General features: G+C 42.4%; 1 long non-coding RNA gene across 2 annotated transcripts in view; it reads left to right on the forward strand.

The window, feature by feature from the left end:
* The window catches only part of LOC311587765, a 270,363-nt gene that overhangs the window by 8,845 nt on the left and 241,394 nt on the right, over nt 1-20,124 (forward strand). For both annotated transcript variants that reach the window (XR_014775963.1, XR_014775964.1), the window contains exon 2: nt 5,299-5,424. This is a non-coding gene — a long non-coding RNA (uncharacterized lncRNA). The remainder of the gene's footprint in view (nt 1-5,298; nt 5,425-20,124) is intronic.

Here is a 20,124-nt window from a genome sequence, read left to right on the forward strand (position 1 = left end):
TCTCTCTCGGTCTCCCCACCAGTCAGTCTACAATGCCCATTTTAGATCCTTCATTATGTGAAAGCATTTTTACTGCCAAATCATAATTCTATCCTGTCTCCACAAGCCCAATCCCATAAGCCATTATGTTCTAACATTCTTTCACAGAGTCCCAGCTTCCATCTAGGATGGTGCTTACTATGCATTACATACAAGAAACATAGTATTTGTCCATCTTATCTTTAAGAACTAAATATAATAATATTTGTCAAGTACACTTAGTTATTGTCATGGTTTAAATGTGTGAACTGTCCCCATAAGCTCACATATTTGAAGATGTGGTCTCCAGGCCATAGCATTGTTGGTAAAAGTTCTAAAAACTTTAGGAGATGTTCCCTAGCTGGAGGGAGTAGGGATGTACCTTGAAGCTTTACATCCTGGCCCTATTTTTTGTTTATTCTATGCTTTCTGAATATAAATGTAACATGACCAGCCATCTGCCTGCCTCTGCAGCCATAATGGAGTCTACTCATCTGAAACGGCCAGCCAGAATAAACCCTTTCTTCCACCCACCTCCTTTTTATAGACAGGGCTTTACTATGTATTTCTGGCTAGCCTGGAACCTTCTATGTAGACTAGGCTGGCCCTGAATTCAAAGAGGTCCACCTGCCTCTGCCTCTTTTACTCTACCTCCCAACTTCTGGGATTAAAATCACATGCCACCATTCCCGGTTCCTGAAGCTGCTTATATCAAGGCATTTTATCACCACAACAGGAAAAGCAATGAAGACAGTTGCTTCTCTATCGTTTACTGCCTTATATCAAGAAACATTAGATGATGAAGATATTATAAACCAAAATTAGGTGAAACAAAGCTAGAGGATGTGAGCTGAGATGTTGAATGTGTCAACAAAGACAGTTAGTGGGAGAAGAAGAAAAGCTTCTTATAGTAGCCTCAGCCTTTATATACAGTTTTATTTAATACAAAAGTGCTACTATGTGATTTTTTTTGTTAAAGATACACAATTTCTGAGAAACTGGATAATTAAAATAATGTCACATCTGTGTCTCCTAACGTTGAAGAACTCTGACTCAGATTTATCTCTGATTCCTAGAGCCCTGGCACTAAGCAACCAAGTTCTAGGCAAACATCATTAGTAAGAAATAATACATTTCGACTCATAATTATAACACCATAGGCCTAGTCAGAAGAGTGAAATGTGGTGGCGCACGCCTTTAATCCCAGCACTCGGAAGGCAGAGGCAGGTGGATGGCTGTGAGTTCAAGGCCAGCCTGGTCTACAAAAATGAGTCCAGGACAGCCAAGACTGTTACACACAAAAAAAAACCCTCTCTCGAAACTTCCCCCCGCCCCTGCCGCAAAAAGAGTGAAACAAAGCCAGATATGAGAGGAGCATATGGCATATAAGACATAAAGCCATCCAAAGATGGCACTATTTTGACCCTAAGTAAACACTGTAGTGGCCACAATGAAGAAGGGAACAATTCCTATTTTAAAATCTAGAACAAACTGAGATTTAAGAAAAAATAAGAAGTAAAAAGTAAAATAATGGTAATAACAAAGAAATCTACTACTGCTTAGGGAACAATAAAACATATGGGTGATAGGAGCTGAAGAGATGGTTCATCAGCTAATTATATTGGCTGCTCATGCCGAGGACCCAGATTTGGTTCTCAGCACCCTCATAGTAGTTATAGCCTTCCATAACTCTAATTCAGAGAACACAATGCCCTCTCCTGCCCCCCGCCCCCAGGCACCAGACATGCACACGATACACATATATGCAGGCAGGTGAAACACTCAGACACCTAAAATAATAAAATAATTTTCAAAAAGATTTATTTATTTGTTATGTATACAGTGCTCTACCTCCATGACAGAAGAAGGCATTAGATCACATTATAGATGTTTGGGAGCCTCCATGTCGGTGCTGGGAATTGAACTCAGGATTTCTGGAAGAGCAGTTAGTGCTCTTAACCTCTTAGCCATCTCTCCAACCCCAATAAAATAATTTTTAAGTTAAAAATCTGTCAGTAATAACAAGATAATATCAGTGAGGCTAATTACTTGTCATAAAAAAATGGTGCTGGTTTATTCTTTAGATCTGAATGCAGAAGGTAAGGTGTTAGTAATTGTCAGAACGAGAAGGTGGAAGCAAGCTTTTTCTGAGGCCTGCTGAAAAGGTAACCTTGATACAGGAGTCTCATTTTTCAACTCCAACAGCCTATTTCTGCAATTACTTTATCAAGTAGAACTCACTGCTCTCTGCTTATCATCTCTGTCTTGTAGGCACAAGAAAAAGAAAGAATGAGGTCATTCCCTTTGTTCTCCAACTCCTGATTTCTTTACTGTCTTTTTAGGACACAGATAAAACCGAAGTCACAACGGCTGCCCATCTTTCTCTCTAAGTAAAGTTAAGAGTACACTGGTAAGTCGGAGACCAGGGGTCCCTTCACTACAAAGGTGTGGACATGAACTTTAAGTGCATGGGAGTTGTGACAACCATTGCTTTGGTAAACTAAAAGCAATCACATGATAGTTTGAGTTGTGAAATTTTCAGATCCAGGGATGGTGTTTGTGGCTCCACCAGTAAAGTACGGTAGGTGCCATGCAAGCCTGAGGATTTGAGTTTTAATCCCCACAACCCATACAGATGCCAGGAGGACATAGCAGATCCTTGTAATCCCAGAACTCAAAGGAAGAGATAAGGGATTCCTAGAACAAGCCAGCTGGTTACTTGAGCTGAAATGACAAACTCTGCATTTTTTAAGAGAGCCTGCCTCAGTGTGTAAGGTGGGAAGTAATCAAGGAATACACCCAATGTTTGCTTCAAGTCTCCACATGCACATGTACCCATGCACAAAAAGCCCCATACATGTGAACATGTACATACATGTATACTATTTGCAGACATATGAAATAAAATATTACTGCTATTTTTTTTAAATCCCCCCAGATTTCCAGTTGATCTGAAATTGGATCCCCAGGCCCACTATGATTAAGTAAATGACTTTCATATATTCATTGATTTGTGCCTGACATTCTGCCACACCCCTTCCAATGAGTCTCTCCCTCCAGCTGCTTCTTTCTATTACTTCTGCTTCCCAGCCACGCCTCAGATCCTCCATTGTTTCCTTCTTCTTTCAAACACCATCACCCAAGGTACCTCCAACATCTTCATCTAACTTGCAGCAGGACCTGCCTACAGAGCCAATGTTTCTGAGAATGTACATCTTCCATCCACAACTCCCTTGTTCTATATGTAACTGAAACATGTGATACCTATGGTGATCACACTACTCTTGCTAACTTGAAATTTTTTGAAGACTTCTCACTGAGATTAAAATAAAGTCCAAATATCATGACCGTGATTGACAAGGCATTGCCCGGGCTGGCCCCTGTCCAGACTGCAATACTCACCTTTTATAATCACGTTGTGATAGCTCGTGCCATCAACTTCATAGAATCTGGAATCACCGAGGAGACAAGCATCTAAGAACATCTTTGAAGGGGTAACCCAGATTAGGTTAATTAAGGTGGGAAAAATCACTCTACATGTGGGCAGCACAGTTCTGGACTGGGTTCCCGAATGTCATAAGAACAAAAACTCAAGCTGAGTACCATCACTCAATATTTTCTGCTTCCTATAGATGCAATCTGACTATCTCCAGCTCTTACTGCTGTGATGGACTACACCCTTGAACTGCCAGCCAAAGATGTCTAAGATGTTTCATGTCAGTTCTTTTGCCCCAACAAGAAGAAAAGTGACTGATATACATGTCTGCTTCTTGCTCCTGCTGATGCCTTTTCTTGGGGACTTGAATGAGACCAAAGTTGTATTATATTAAACCCAGAAGGAATTCCCAATGCCTCCTAGTTTAGTGTCTCTCTTCTGGCAGACATGAGAAGATATAAGAAAAAGAAAAGGGCACACCCCGGGGAACACAAAAGGTTAACTGGCACAGCATAGGTGGTATGAGAACACAGGTTACCCAGCCTAGGGAAATAGCTTGACACTGCTTGCTGTAGAACCATGGCCACCTGAGTTTGATGCCTCAGAATCTACATAAGCTCACATGGGGACACGCACTTGTACTCCGAGTGCTGCAGGGGTGAAGATAGATAGACTCTGGGCCAGCATAGCCTACTTGGTAGGTTCCAAACAAATGAAACATTTTTGAGGAGGGGAATAATTCAGAAATAACATCTGAGGTTGTCCTGTGTTCCCCCCCCCCCCCACACACACACACATGTTCTCCAGGTTTCTCTCAGGCTAACACATCTACTCTTCTTTCTCTTACTCTTATTCTTTTTCCCTATCTACTTTTTCTCATCCTTTCTCTCTGTCTCTTCCTCCTTTCCTTCTTCATTGTGCCCTACAAGTATGCATACTCACACAGTGCAGGAGACTCTTCTGCAATGCTGGAAATGCTCTCTTTGTACACTGGTGAAGATGGGACCCACTATCCTACTGGCTGTTAAACATTTGAAATTTGGCTAGTACAGATATCGAAGTCAATTTTAAATTCTACTTAGCTTTAATTTAAGTTTAGATAACCACATTTGGTTGGTGGCTACTATATTAGAAAGCATAGGTCTGGCACTCACAGTCACGGTCAGAGAAAACAAGACCTGTACCATTGGGTAGCCGGCAGACTTAAACGTCCTCACCAAAGTTCATGTTGAAATCAAATTTTCCTTTGGATGTATTGAAAAGTTGGGCCAGGTAGGAAGTTATAAGAGGTTCTGCCCCCCACAAATGGGTTAATCCATCCATAGAGCAATGGAGGAATAAATGAATGAGTTATCTTGACAGTAGGTTGCTTCAAAACCCAGCTCTGCCTCTTGTATGTACTCCTTTCGTGATATACTAGCCTCTGACAGGTCAGAATTTGCAGACTCCCCAGGAGCAGATATTCCCTCTCACCAAATATGGTACCTTGACCTTGGATCAAGCAGCCTCCAGAACTACATGCTGACTAAACCTTTATTCTTTACAAATTACCCAGTCTCCCATGTTCACTTACAGGAGCAGCAAGCAAACGAAGACATCAATCTTCCAAGATGCTAATGACACAAAAGAGAAGAAGGTAGGTTGTAAATGATGGTTGCCATTTGCAGAAAGAAACGAAGAAAAAAAATCCCACCAAAACCATTTCAAACAAGAAAATAATAAAGATGCATAGCTTCTTTAGGTTTGACAGCCTACAAACCCATCTCCAGGTGAGTCTGCTTCTGCAATCACACTGTGCCATTGAAGACCTAGCTGCCTCGTTTCTATTTATCTCTGCCTTCCAGGATATCTGTCCCAAGAGAACCTACACATTGTGGATGCCTCAGGACTGCTAACAGGTGTCTGGGCCCTATGCTTCCTCATCTATGACATGAGTTTTGAGCAAGCCAAACTATGGTATCTACTCTCATGTAAGTCAAGATATTCTAGCTTTCTACCAATTACTCATGGCACAAGTTGTGCTCTCGTCAACCTTGCTGGTGGATAGTAGAGCTGTGATTTCCAATGCAACAGCCATTGGTTGGCCATGGTACTTAAATCTACACAAGATGTTAAGAGAAAGGGTTATGCCTCCTTGAGCTGCTCTAAGGACCAGTAAAAAAGATCACAGTACTAGGCTTAGAGCTGAGTAGTGTCCCATCCCCCATCCATAAGCTAAGAGAGATACTTGGAATGTGGGAGGTGGCACACAGGAAACATTAGAATAATAATGAGAAAGGGAGAACAACTATTGAAGAGATAATGTGTTTATGATCAAAGCTGTAATGTTTTTCTAGTTTCATATATTTATAAATTTCCTACTTATAAAAATACATACTCATGTTTTTCTCCATTTAGTATCTCTTAGTTAGTTTTTTTTAGTTTTATTGTGACACTTGCATATATATAATGACTCTCCCCCAATGACTCTCCCCCATATGCCCTCCCCCACTTGCTGGTACCATTCCTGCCCCCAAATAGCCTCTCCTTCTGCTTTCATGTCACACATACTCATTATTTTAGAAAGGGAGAAAACTCAGGATCTAAATAGAGAATTTGAAATCATCTCTGATGCACCACAGCAAGGTTTACACCACTCACATGTAAGTGTGCATCTGCCTAGCACTTTTCCAAGCATATCTATTGAATGTCTTACTTTTCTAAATACTGAACTTTTAACATGTAGTATATTGAGCCAGGCATAGTGACTCATATCTATAATACCAACATCTGGGTATTGGCAAGAAAATACTATCAATCTTGGGGTCAACCTGAACTATGTAGTAAGTACCAAGTATGCCAGGGCACACAATGAGATCCTCTCTTGACAAAAGTAAAAAAAAGAAGAAGAAAGAAAGAAAAGAAAAAAAGAAAGAAAGAAAAGAAAAGACCTTCAAATATGTTTTTACAATTTTCCCCCCTCAGGATATCTGTTTTCCAAATCAGTGATTCTTCCTTCAATGGTGTCTTAACCAATATAAAAGTACTTATCTTTTTCTAAACAGGGCCTATCTTTGGTTGTTTCTAATAGGGTTGCTCTTATTTTGATGAGATGAAGCCAAAAAAATGGAATATTTCCCTATGGGTTCCTACAGAGTACTAGTTATTAACTCCAGAAAAAGAGTCCCATCTCCTCTCCCTTCTAGGGAAGCAATGCTCATAACTTCTCTTGATGCTCTATGTTCATATCAAATTATTTTAAAATGAAATTTTCTTCTGAATTTTCTTTCAATATTAACACGGCTGACTATGCTCCTCTCTCTGTTTTCAATTTTAATTTTGGGAACTATGCAATTTCCAGTAATAGGACAATTTTTTTAAACGTGTATCTTAACCAAAATCTCATATAAGATCTCATACAGGTCTACCAGGCCCTCTAGTACAAAGTAATGATGAAATTGAACAACTATTGACAGGAAGTGTGTTAGAGGCTTCAGAGTTTCATAAAAACACCACGTTCACAGCAAAGGTTTAAAGAAGGAATTTTCACTGGGCGTGGCGGTGCACACCTGTAATCCCAGCACTCAGGAGGCAGAGGCAGGCAGAGCACTGTGAGATGGAAGCCAGCCTGCTTCACACCTGCTAGAAAAACACACCTCGGCTGAACTGCACTACCAGCTCCTTCCTTTGGTCCTCTTCCTTTTACTTCTTTATTGTTGATCTGGTCTGTACGATGTCAAGATAAAGATGACTGAGGAGCTCTGGACCAGACTCTGCTGCTCTCAGCTCTTCCTATGCTGTTGTACCACTGTGAACTTCTGCACACAGAATCACTGCAAGACACTTATCAGGGGCCTGGTTAGCTGTGGTCAATTTTATTTCAACTTTTTTTAATATACTCTAAGATATTTTCTCAGACTTTTAAGACATTTTTCTCACTTCTCTTAACCCTTGCAAATTCAGCTGTATTTGAAACATCCTCACACACACCCTCTTCTATTTCCAGCCACCTGTTCCCAATCCACTTTACTTCTCCTGACTCAGATTCTCTAGAATCAGTACCTACAGGTGATTTCCTGCGGAGTTTCCTTTGGTTTCCCCAGTGCACACTAGACACTGATCCTTGGTATCCCTGAGAGTCAATGCCCCTTCCACTTGCAGTAGTGTCTACTGTGGTGTGGTCCAGAATCCACTGCTCAGACCCGTAACATCAGGGACATCACAGCGCCTTTCAGTCCCTCACATGTCTGGCATTCTTCCTATTCAAAGTTTTCATGCACTCTGGTGCCTTTGGAGCATCTTGCTCTTTACCCATTGGTTTTTAGCACCCGGGGTCCAAACTTTCTCTACCACCATCATTCCTCGCTTGTGAACCTGGTTATCTTCCCCAAAGGCACACCATGTAATGATGTCTGAAGTGGGATTCCATTTGTTTCGAAGCGATTATCCCACTGTGTAGCATGGACTGGTGCGCATCTCCCTGTCCCTGCCTTCTGGGGGGGGGGGCGGTATAGGATGTGCCACCAATCCCAGCTGCACATCGTTATTTTAAAACTGCAGATCACAAGACATAAAATTAAAAGACATTCCTCGATACAGTTTCCACCTAATATCATTTTATTCCCCCTGTCCATCTGCCTACGCGTTGCTCTCCGTCTCCTCTGGCTTTCTCTCATTAATTTTCAGCAATGTGCAGAGACTTGAACCCAAGAACTCATGAAGTGATGATGGACCACCATACTTAGGTTCATCAAACCTAAGTTTGCTTACCAAACTCAGGGCTTTTACCAAAGCCCCTGATGTGATCACTACTGATTGTCTGCTGTCTGGCAATATACCTGGTCCGTAGTGGGTACCCAATCAAAATTTATAGAACATATGAATAAATGAATGTGTGAATGAATGAACAAACTCAGTCACTTCTCATTTATTCATGTTTGAGATGTTTTATAAATTCCCAGGAAGATGCTAAGTGTGTGGTTGGCAGTGGGCTGAGCGGGAGGAGGCTGGGAAAAGTTTCAGATGATGTGTCTGTGTGAGCATGGGTGTTTGTGTGGGATGCTGAGGCTCAGTGTGCCTAAAAGTGCCTCTCTAACCACATCCCAGCACCAGAAGGAAGTGCTCTTCGCCTCGTTTCTCGTTTTCTCTTTCCTCTCCTTTCATCTCTTTTCACACACCATATTGATAGTGGGCCTTCCCTACTCTTGGTTCCCACCCTCACACTGAGCGTTTTTCATACTGTAATAGAGAGTGTGTGGTAGTTCTGATGGTGCCAGCTTGGACAGGAGAATCTAGCACTTACTAGTCTAGAGCAGAGGGAAAGAGTATTGTAAAAGGAAGACAAAGAATTCATGGGCACTGCTCAAGAGAAAGAAATGCCCATACTCATGTTCCATAAACCAGAGGTCCTCAGGCTAGTCAGTGAGTTTCCATAAGGGATGAAGTATTTATGCCTCTATATCCCTGAGATCAATCCGGTTAGCATCTCTCGATGAGAGACTCTGGCAATAGTATTTTTCACAGCTCCCTAGTTAGTTCCAATATGCAGCCAAGTTTGAAAACCACTGTGCTAAAACAAAAACTTATTTTGGTAGATTTTTGTGTCACTATGGAAACACCAGAAATACCTGCAACTTCTTGTTAATTAGTTGCCAGCTAAAAAACACATTTGCTATGTTGAACAGATGTAAGGTTAGCCCCGATGAAGGTCTCTTTATTGAATGCTTACTATGTGCTCTGTCTGGTGATAGCTATCATATAAAACCTCTGCTTCATTATCATGTTTTTCCTGGCTCTTTTTTTAAACACATAGAGTAGCTGAAGCGTAAGTGTTCCAAGGAATGTCTATCAGATTCCAAGGTTGCTTCCTTTAAATATATCTCTCGTCTTGATTTTCACTCATGCTAACACAATTCCCCTGCCGAGTTAACTGTCACTTTAGTAAGTAGGAGTCCCTGTGACACATGGAAGACCCATTCCCAGGTCATGATTGGAGATGGGAACCGAAGTCAATTTGGGCCAGTCAAGGTTTGTGAACATCCCCTGGAAGGATGTCTTTCTCGCATCTAAGACAACGTTGCGAAGTAACTTTCCATTGGTACCCAGACATGAGAGGCAGGTCATTAACCATGTCACCACCAACAGTCACTTTGAAGGAGTGCTAACTTGGGATAAAAACAATACTAGAAAGTCACAGTGAACAATAAAGGTTGGGGTAGTGGTGAGTCCTTTGTTTAGGAAAACCAACGTCAGTGCCCACTCAGCCCCAGATCTTCCCGACTAGAGGTTAAGGCAGTTAGATTTGGGGTGCCAGTCCTCATCTTCTCTTGTTGACTGATGTCGATCAGCCCGTTCTGGCTGTCCCATGAGCTTTTGGGGATTTTCCTGTCTCTGCCCCTCATCTCACTGTAGTAGTGCTGAGGTGGCAGATGCATGCTATCACAGCTGGCTTTATGTGGACTCTGAAAATGTCAACTCAGGTGCTTGCATCTATGCGACAATGTCTTTACCCGTGGAGCCATCTCCCCAGGCCCTGAACTCTCATTTTAAAAAGAAAGAAATTAAGATACAAAGATCTGAGGTGATTTATGCCAGGGGACACAGTTTACCTGTCCTGAAGTATTTGATGCTGGGTTTTGCTCTCAAGATTCTTTATGTCACCCCATTGCTCACTCTACTAAATTCCAGAATCATCTTCATTGAGAATATTTGCCTAAATGGTCCAGTGTGCTAAATTAGTTGTAATGACCATAGTCTTTGAGATGCCTTTAGCTTTCCTTTGAAAGAACTCTCTCTAGAAATAGTCTCAGTCCCCTCCCAAAAGGCATACCCCCAAACCTATGGATGCAATTTGACTTTCAGATGTAGACAGCATGAAATAATATGTAAAGCTGTTGAAAATACAGATCACACAGCTCATCCCCGACCAAGAAAATCATTAAAAATTCTACCCAGCTCAGTGGCTTCAGTACACTTTTACACTACACATGATGTTGCTGAATATATAAAATACTTGGATCTAAATTTAAAACTGCTCCCCCTCCCCTTGATTAACCAGATTGTCCCCTCCCCTATATATAGGAACGCTATGTGCCTGAGCCCACTTGCCATCTGTCATCATATTTTCCAAACTTCTCTTCCACCCCCTCCTCTTACACAATTTTATCACATAAAAATATTAGATTTCAGGGATTTGTATAATTTCATGAAGTTTTCTGAGCCAAGTGAAAATAGAGGAAGGTATATGGTATGCGAAATTGCCACCGTTTTTCAGTTCCCAGCTCACATCCACAGCAGTCGTGATCCCCTCTAGCAGAACTTGCATGGCCAAGAATAGCAAGTTGGTTTTCCTCTATTGTAGCATTTCATATTAGGAATTTGCGAGTGTTTCCCACATCACAAAGTCGAACTCTGATCATTTTCAGGGGTTTCTGACTCATACAGCATCACAATGCTTTGGTTATCACCCTGGGCGATGTTTAGTGACTTTTGGGGAAATGGCCACAAGTCAGCTAAACACTGTCCGTTTTGTGTGCCCTCTCATGGCGGGGGAGATGCGTTTCTCCCGCCTAAGTCCATGGTGCCTCTAACCCATGTGCTGTGGCTGGAGGTCTAAGCATCTGCCTGGGAAGCCTCTTTCTATCTTTCACAGGCAACCATGAGAAGCTCCAGCCAGGACTCTTACTTCTGAGCTCCAGGAAGTCAATAAGGAGTGGTGATGGTGGTTGTCTCTGATGTGTAAAGCTCACAGTGAATTAGGTGGCTCTCTTACAAGACACTCTAACTTCCTGTAATGGTTTTTAAAAAGAGATTTATAATGAGTATCCCAGCATAACTCCTAAGCAGCCTTCCCTTGGCTCCCTGGGTTTGTTCTAAAGGACCTATTGACCACAGTGCTATAAATTATTCTATGATTGAAGGGGCAGTCACATGATTCATGCTTGTCCAACCAGTAACTCCCATGCACTGTCACCAGTTATGGTCCAAATGTGGATATAAGACCAAAGAAGACCCTCAAGGAAGAAGCAGTTGGATTTCTGGAGCTACTAGTAGCTTTTTTATTTGTCTATGTAAATGGCTGTCCATGACTGCTGATAATATAATCAGACCCACAGGTAAAGGACAAAACTAGATACAGGCTACACAATTCTTACTACACAGGCTGCTGCCCTTGCAATGTTCTCAGTGAGAGAGAGAAACTAAAAGAAATAGAGGAGATAATGTTAGCACTCCTGACCCCAGACTGCCTAGCAACCTACAATGTCATCCCCTGGCCAACACTAGGTATACCAGCTGCCCAGAATATAAAAAAAACAAATCCATCTCATTTCCCTCTCTCTCTCTCCCTCCCTCCCTCCCTCTCCCTCTCTCTCTCTCTCTCTCTCTCTCTCTCTCTCTCTCTCTCTCTCTTCCTCTCTTGTTCTCTCTGTCTCTCTCTTTCTCTCTGGAGCCTCCCTCCCCTTTCCTGCTCTCCCATGCTTCTACAATGAACTTTTCCATATCAAATGTGTTGCCCGGCATCTTGCTTTTCATATTTAACAGATAGGGTTTTTAAAGGTGTGTTTTTTAATGTGTATATGTGCACCTATGCATGTGCATCATGTGTGTGCAATGCCTACAGAGGCCAGAAGAGGGCATCAGATTCCCTAGACTAAGAATCATGAGCATTTGTGAACGGCCTGGTTCCCTGAGACAGCAGCAAGTGCTCTTAACCACTGAGCCATTTCTCTACTCCCCAAGAACTGGGTTTAAAAAGCAGTTTTCAACTTCCATCCTGTCTGATATAACAAATCATATAGGCTGCCTAAACAAAGGACTGGCGAACTATGCTTAGAAGTGGAGAGGTTGGAAGTGTTCAGGAAATATCCTGAATACCCACCCAAGGGATTATTATTACTGTGCACATTTCCTATGAGGAAGCACAGTGGGAAAGGATAGCAGAGTCCCCAAGGTCTGCCCCTGAGGAGTCCAATGGATCCAAGTGAGTCTGATTCCGAATGCCAAGCTTCTTTGTGCCCCACCATGTCCATGTCCTCTCTAATCAGCTTTGCGTTGGATGGCTGAATGGAATTGTGAGTTTACATGACAGAGGACCAAGTCAGCAATTTACCAGTGTTCAGGTCTGATGAAATGAGAAACGGGGAGCTCCTTTGCCTTTTTAATAAAACAAGTTTATATACTATCACAGTACTTAGGAGTAGTATGGGGGAGATTTTTAGCTAGATTTGGGTCCAGGGTACAGTATAGAATCTCCAATAAGATAATATAAGAAGAATAAAAGGGAAGAGGGAAGGAAGGAAGGAAAGAAAGAAGGAAGGAAGGAAGACAAAGAAGGGAGAAGTAAGATGAAAAGAGATAGTAAAATGAGTAATTGAAAGGCAGGATTTAGATAGAGGCCTTCCCTATTCTTGAGTACCTTAAGGATAATTCTTTCTTAAAAGGATCAGGTGCAAATATTTATGAGACAGAGTTACTATTCCTTTTAGAGGCTTGTCAAGTATAAAAGAGGAGGAAAAAAATCTGTTTGTGAAGGGAGTTTACAGTATACTTAAAGTTTATTTTAAAAATAAATAGGACTTGATAGATAGGGCAATAAACAACGGGCCCTGACAGTAACCTGCCTGCAGCAGTAGCAGGGAGCCTCTGCAGGCTGCCAGGAGCCAGAAATAAGAATGAACACATCTTCCGGGTAGAAAGTTCCAGGAATATCCACAAACAAAGAGGGTATTTGGTATGTGGCATCTGCGAGCCAAGTGGCTCTCTGTCACATCCCGGTTTGTGTGGAACACACCCACACAGGTAGAGTCACATCTGAATCAGCTGTTTCTGGACGCTTTTGCAGTGAGTCCTCCTTTTTTGTTCTAGGCTGAAACGATGGTACCACTTACAAGGTGGGGGAACGGATCTTTAGAAAAATGGAAAGCCGGAGGAAACTTAAACTTTGCAACACTTCAATAATCATGTGGCCGAAACAAGTCCTTGTATGTCTCCCACCCCAACACTTATTACCTTTTAATATTCTCATTTATTAAACACACAGACATGTGACTGGTTATTTACATGTGCCCACTGCACACTGGACAGGATTGTGGGAACCAGGGAGGAAAAACATAAGAAAAAAAAATGCAATTTCGGCCTTCGTGGAACTTCATATTTTATTGGGGAGAAAGATGTGGAAACAGATACATGAGCAATTGCAGGTAGGAATAATAAACAGCAATCAAAGTCATGATATGAGAGACAACTGTGGCCCAGAGTGAGATGTTTTGAAGGGGGTGTCCCAAGCATTCTCTGGGGTGATGACCTTTGAACTAAGGCCTGATCCATAAGTGCTGTTTATGAAACAACGAAGTACAAAGATACTCGGTCCTGTTTCTATTAATAATGATTATGTCTAGAGACAAAACGTCATGTTGTGTGGTTATAAAGCACCTTGGCTTGGGACTCCTCGGGTCAGAGTCCATTTTATCCATTTAAGAACCTCATGCCTTTAAACTTCCTATGTTTATAAGCCCGTATCTCTTCATCTGCAGGATGCATGATGGAGACAGAAAAATGCTGCTCTGAAAAAGTCCCGTGCATGCTTTCCTATCCCCCATGGTACGCACACACGTGCTCCTCTCATTCTGTAAAATGCACACGCATTGACATACACAGAGACCATATGTGTCACATCTTCTACTTCCCAACTACTATCAAGAATATATGCTAGGCAAAACAAATCCAATAAAATTTGAATATAAATGAAATATAAGATGGTCATCTTTAGCCCCTTCCAAAAGTCATCTTTTCAGAACTGCCCCATTAGCTAACCTGGAACCATCTCTGGGGACAAGCCTGTGACATCATTGCCTTATGGGATATCCCCACATCTCCTTCTCAAACTTTTTTCCTCCTGTATAATGCCTTTTTTCCATCATCTTGCCTCAGCATACATCATTCCTAGTGCAGCTGATCAGAGCAGAAATGAACAATGACTCAAAGGAAGGTCGGCTGTCATCTTTCCATTGATGGACACTGACATGTGGGCTAACAGATTGGCTTCCAAAATGTGGGTTGGGAAAAGACTGGCTAGGTTGGTAGCAGGACCAAAAGTGAAGGGCACTTAAAAGCACTAGAGTGGAGTATGGGACTCAGTGACTGGGGACACTCCCTGAGCATTTTCCATACTGATTCTCTTTCCAGTCTCATTCCTATGAGGCCTTGGCATATGGCGCTTCCTGCTGATGATTTCCAAGGAACATCTCCCTATCCTATCAACACCTGTGTTTCTACCTGCACTTCTAACACCCGAGTCCTTTCAGTCAAATGCCTCTCATTGGAAAGAGAGGGCTCTTTCAACAGAGGAGCTGGATTTAGATGGAGATGTTTGGGAAAGCCAGATAAATAAAAGGAATAATAAAGAAATAAAGATGGAGGAAAGGCTCTCCTTTCAGGAGACCGGTCACGTGGACCTAAGCTGCTGCTCCTGCAGAAAACGCAAAGGACATTTTCAACAGGAAGTTAATTTGGGGGTGAGGATGGAAGGTGACCAAATCTGACCTGAGAACATTAGAGAGAGACTCGGGAGGTGACAGACTTACAGTTTTGGTAATAATCCATACGCAACCTTGTAGGACATGAACAGTCCTAGATCTTGAAATGTCCTTACCCTTCCTCCTTACCCCACCTGCCTCCCATTATTAAGTCCCTAATACTTAAATCCTAGCTGAGGAGGTTTGAAGTCTGTCTTTCATCTGCCACATAAGAAAAGATTTTCTCCAAGTCATTTTTTTTTTCTGAAGAGCGCTCTCTAGGCTGTTTTCTGTTGCTGGAGGAGAAGACCTGAGACTGGATACTTTATAAAGAAAAAAGATGTACCATTGTGGAGGCAGGGTCGGCTAAGGCACAGCAACGGCCTCTGGTGCAAGCACTCAGGCTGCGTCATCACATGGTAGAAAGTGAAAGGGAGGGAGGCAGGTGCCAAAGAGGAGGCGAGAGAAGCAGACTTGATCTTGTGACAAACACCTTACTCCTGTAATTTAAGCAACCACTCATTTGATAGCAGCAGAACCAACGATGAGGGCTCCACCTTTGCTCCTGGCAGAAGCACCACTCACTAGGCCCCCCCCCTCTCAAACCCACGCATGGGGTTCAAGCTCCTAATACAAGGACTTGGGAGGCATGACCTAAACCAAGCCATGCTGTCATTCCTTCCCTATGGGCGTCTTTTCAATTTTCTTTTCATTCTGTAGTTTGTGCTCCTCAACTCAGGGATTATGGGCAGGCAGATAAAGCTTGTCGTTTTTTAAAAAAGAAAGTGGTGAGCAGTGATCAGCCAATAGTCACTTCCAACGGCCATCTGCGACAAGTCTGTAAAGCATTCCGTTTGCATAATGCATGGGAAGTCTATTAAAATACAGCACACTGCTACGAGAAGGTGGGGAAAGCCTCAGTCACATTACACTTCCCTGTAAAATAGTCCCTCTATTACTGGCAGTCAAGCTGAGGGTTTTGGTTTTTTGGTTTTTCTTTTTCTTTTCTTTTTCTTTTTTTCTTTTCTTTTCTTCTTCTTCTTCTTCTTTTTTTTTTTTCTGTATTACTTTAAATTGAAAAATCCACTGCTCAAGGAATCCGTGGATAGATGCTACGCCTAGTTTTCTCCAAGATTGCAAACATATTGCAGCTCTATATGGAGCAGGATGCTGAACAGTGATCATTGAGCAGAGCAAACGCCTGGCTAACTGGCCATCTCTGCTCTAGGGGAAGCAAGGATGGAGCCTCTGTCAGTTATAAAACCAGGCGGCGTGCTCACCCACAATACAGACTTATCTGCGTGACCTAAAAAGGCCACCTCTCATGTTGCTAGGATGGGGAAATGAGTATCAAATACTTCACCTGTAAGGAAAGAGTTTTGTGTGTCAGAATTAGGCCAGCAACCGGTATCTTGACAGCATGCTAGGCTAGAGACTGTCGTGGAAGGGGATGGATGGTCTATACTTTTCGCTTATTTTCTACCTCAGGCTCTGAAGCACGGTGCCATCTCCGCACTAAAACTTGACACTTTTCTATTTGTCAGGGCTCAGTTTTTAAGCACACGCATCTCTCCTCACAGCCTCAAACCTGATCGCTTGCTACTGGTATGGCTTTCGAAAAGGTTTAAAGCTGTGAGAATAGTTACTCCTAACGATGGGGGAGCTGGCCCCCCAACATGCTCGCCCCGTTTTGATGATTCTTGCAGGGAAACCCAAAGGGCAAAGAGGATGGAAGAGGGGTTCTTATCTTCAGATTTTAATTGATCCAGTCTAATAAAGACATTGGAATTATCAGCAGATGGCTTACACTTGGTGCCTCGAGCCTTTTTATTGAACTGCCAGGCCAGGAAATAGCCTCCAAAGGTATTTTTGAATAGTTTGGTTCGACTCTGTGTGGAGTGTTCAATCAGGGCTGGAGACACTTATAAATGGCTTCTCCTTTCCAAGCAGCCTGAGTGACAGTCACTTCTGTATCATACTTCTTCCAGGACAGATGGTGAGAACACAGTTTGCTGTTCAGTTTCCATTCGCTGCTGTCTTTTCTAAGCAGCACAGGGAAGCGAGCTGCGAAAGGGAACGGCCTTCAAAGCCTCTCCGCCTAATTTTAACACTACTGCAGAGAAACTGCAACTTTTCTGTTATGGTTCTCTCCCTGGGCTGTTAGGAAGCATGCCTTAAATCTGCCATCTGAGATGCATAACTGATGAGATGTAGGTAACATCCTAAAATCTGAATATGGGAGATGCTGCGGTGTCCTGTGCTACACAGATTAGATGTATTAGTGACTAACTCCAAGTTACCAATAATGCATCGGTGTCGCATTATGAAAGAGAGTCAAAGTACTTCTCCTTGGAGTCATTTAACTAAGAGGGAAACCAGATTTTAATTTTCTTCTTCGGTCTCCCTGTATCTTCCTCCTTCTGTCTGGTTGTTGCATGGGTCTGACTGAGCCTCTACCTGCTGCCTGAAGGCTCCCTTGTGAATCTGTGTTCCTGTGCCTGTGTCTTCTGTCTGGATGTGTCTATATGTTTCTATCTGTGTGATTATATGTGTCTCCATGATCAAATGTTGAGTCTGTGTAAGTGTGCCTGTGAGTGGTGTGGCTGCCCATGTGTGTTGGTTGAGAGTGTGTGTATGTATCTCTGTGTGTCACTGCTGTCCTTCCCTAACAAAGGGCTTTGTCCTGTATTCCTTGAACAGAACACGGGGAAGGAGTGGGACACTTTACAGACATCTTTAACAGTTTTACAAGGGATTAAGTCGCTGGTTCCAACTGATCCCTGTTGACCCAGATATTAGATATCATTGTTTCTCAACCAATATTCATGAACCGATGCTTTCAGCTATCATGACAAATGTTAGGGAGTTGCTGTCGACTTCTGTGTTTGTTGCTTCCAGTAAATGATACACATGCATCACTCTGGGTGACCGGTGTGGAAAAATATGCAACCTCAAATTGCAGCTATGCATTTAAAAAGGTGATTATGTGGGAAATCCAAGGCAAATAAGATTGGTTGTTACATTGTTCTCTTAGGTGGGTTAAACAAAGAGTTTGAAAACATAGCTCTATGGCAGCTTTAAGTCTTAAGTGGCCTCAAAGAGTGTTATTAACTTAGGCTGTGAGGGCCAGCAAAGCCCCAGTCTCTTAGAGCATATGAGATGGGTGCACAATATTGCATTGCCACCCAGTGCCTTTCCTGACTCCATCATGAAGACTTCCTGTGTGGGGGCATTACCATTGGCATAACTCTGATTCATACTGGGTTGTGGCTTGATCTTTTTTTATCCCATGATGCCACAAAAGGAAAACAAAGGCCTGCCAAACTCTTGAATATGCCATGTCCAGATGTGTGTTTTTCTTTTCTATGTGCTTTGCTTCGATTTACCATGGTAATGTTCAGATGCCAAGAGATAAGTGTGGTCTTACCAATGATACACATCTCATACATTTCTATAGGTCACCCAGCTCGTAGGGAGCCTCGCCCCATAAAGCATGTGATTGTCTTGATAATTCATACACTCCTACATTCAACCTGTTTACAACACATCCTTGAAAAAGTTGAAAGACCCAGTCACGAACCCCAACCTTGGAGACCACAGTTCACTATTTAGTAAAGTTTTGCCTGGGGATAGATAGATGGATAGATGGATGGATGGATGGATGGATATGGAATTGAATGAAAATACTGATGGGATAAAAAGAATGAGTGTGTGAGATGGACTAGATAGATAGATGATAGATAGATAGATAGATAGATAGATAGATAGATAGATAGATAGATATAGATGAATGGAAGAGACAAACAAATTAACATTAACATTATAATGCATGATCACAAAACAAGAGCTCTCAGTATAAGATCCTTTTTTGTGTCACGCTGTAACCAACTACATTTCTGGCACTAGTCCATTCCTGATGTTGACTGCCAGCTTAGTTACTAAACTCATAAAGCCTGCCCAACTCTAAAAGCTTGGGTCTATCCTTGGTAGACAGCCTGGTCCATCTGGAAGCATGCCGTTAGTTGAAGAGTGAGCTCTGCTTTTCTCACGTGGTATACTCCTCTCTCCATTGCTAGCCCGAAGAGCATTAAAGGAAAAGAGAGATGGTGTCTGTGAACATTCTGACTTCTTAGCCATAAAGGAAGGCAACTTTTCTCTACTATTTTCATTCACATGGCAAATATTATGGAGCCCCTACTGTGTGTCAGGTATGTTATGAAAGCTGTTGACGCTGTGGGGATGAAGAGAAAACGGGCATGAATCTTTGCTACGATGGCAACATTCATTCCAGTGGAGGGAGCCAAACAGCAAACAAAATAGACACACAAAGTGTAGGGTGTGTGAGGAGGCAGCTCAGCAGTGAAATAAGCAGTAAGAAGGGCAAGGTGGAATTCTGAACAATGTGGGGTTCCCCCTTAGAAAAGCAAACTGAAACCCCAACTCTCAGCACCTTAGCTCTTGAACTCTACCTGATAATAAAGCAGAGCGTGAGCTAATTCCTCGAGGTGTGCTCATAGGAAACTGGAGTGGGCTCCTGAAGCAGCCACACTGCCATCCTGAGAGACAACATGAACACACAATGCTTAAACTTCAGCCAGGAAGGGATCATATCACCTGGGGGTGGGGGTTCATCCAAACACAGGTTTCTGGGCTCAAGACATCTTCTCCAGACACTCTAATGCTGAGCATGCAGGTAGTACAAGTTGCCTATTGATGCCAATAGCTCTGCCGCAGGGTCTACCAAACTGGTTAATTTGGAGAGCTTCAACCTGACCTTACGCTCTTTCTGTTCTAAGCTAGTGAAACCATTCTGTAACTTAGACTAGAGAAGCAACAAATTTTGATTCCATTTTAGCAGCACACTGGGCCTGTTGGAGTTGGGGACAGATTGGGAGAAATGAAGGGTGGAACCAGAAGAGGCCAGCTATGAGATAATTAAAATAAGAGAGTACATGGTGTAAAACAGCTGTGTAGAAGCAGCTAGGAGCTGAGGTCTGTTGCATGTGACCCAGGTTTCTTTCCTGTTTTTTTAAATCTTTAGGGTCAATAGTTTATTTGTAATTTTGGCAGAGAAAATATGCTTAAATTTTAATGTAGGCTACTCAAAACTTAAGAAATAGAAACAGATTTTAATAGGTGTGGAGAGTTGCGGGACAGGAAAGCTGAAGGGCCTGCTTA

Source organism: Acomys minous (assembly GCF_964271855.1).
Source record: "Acomys minous genome assembly, chromosome: 17".
NCBI lineage: Eukaryota > Metazoa > Chordata > Mammalia > Rodentia > Muridae > Acomys > Acomys minous.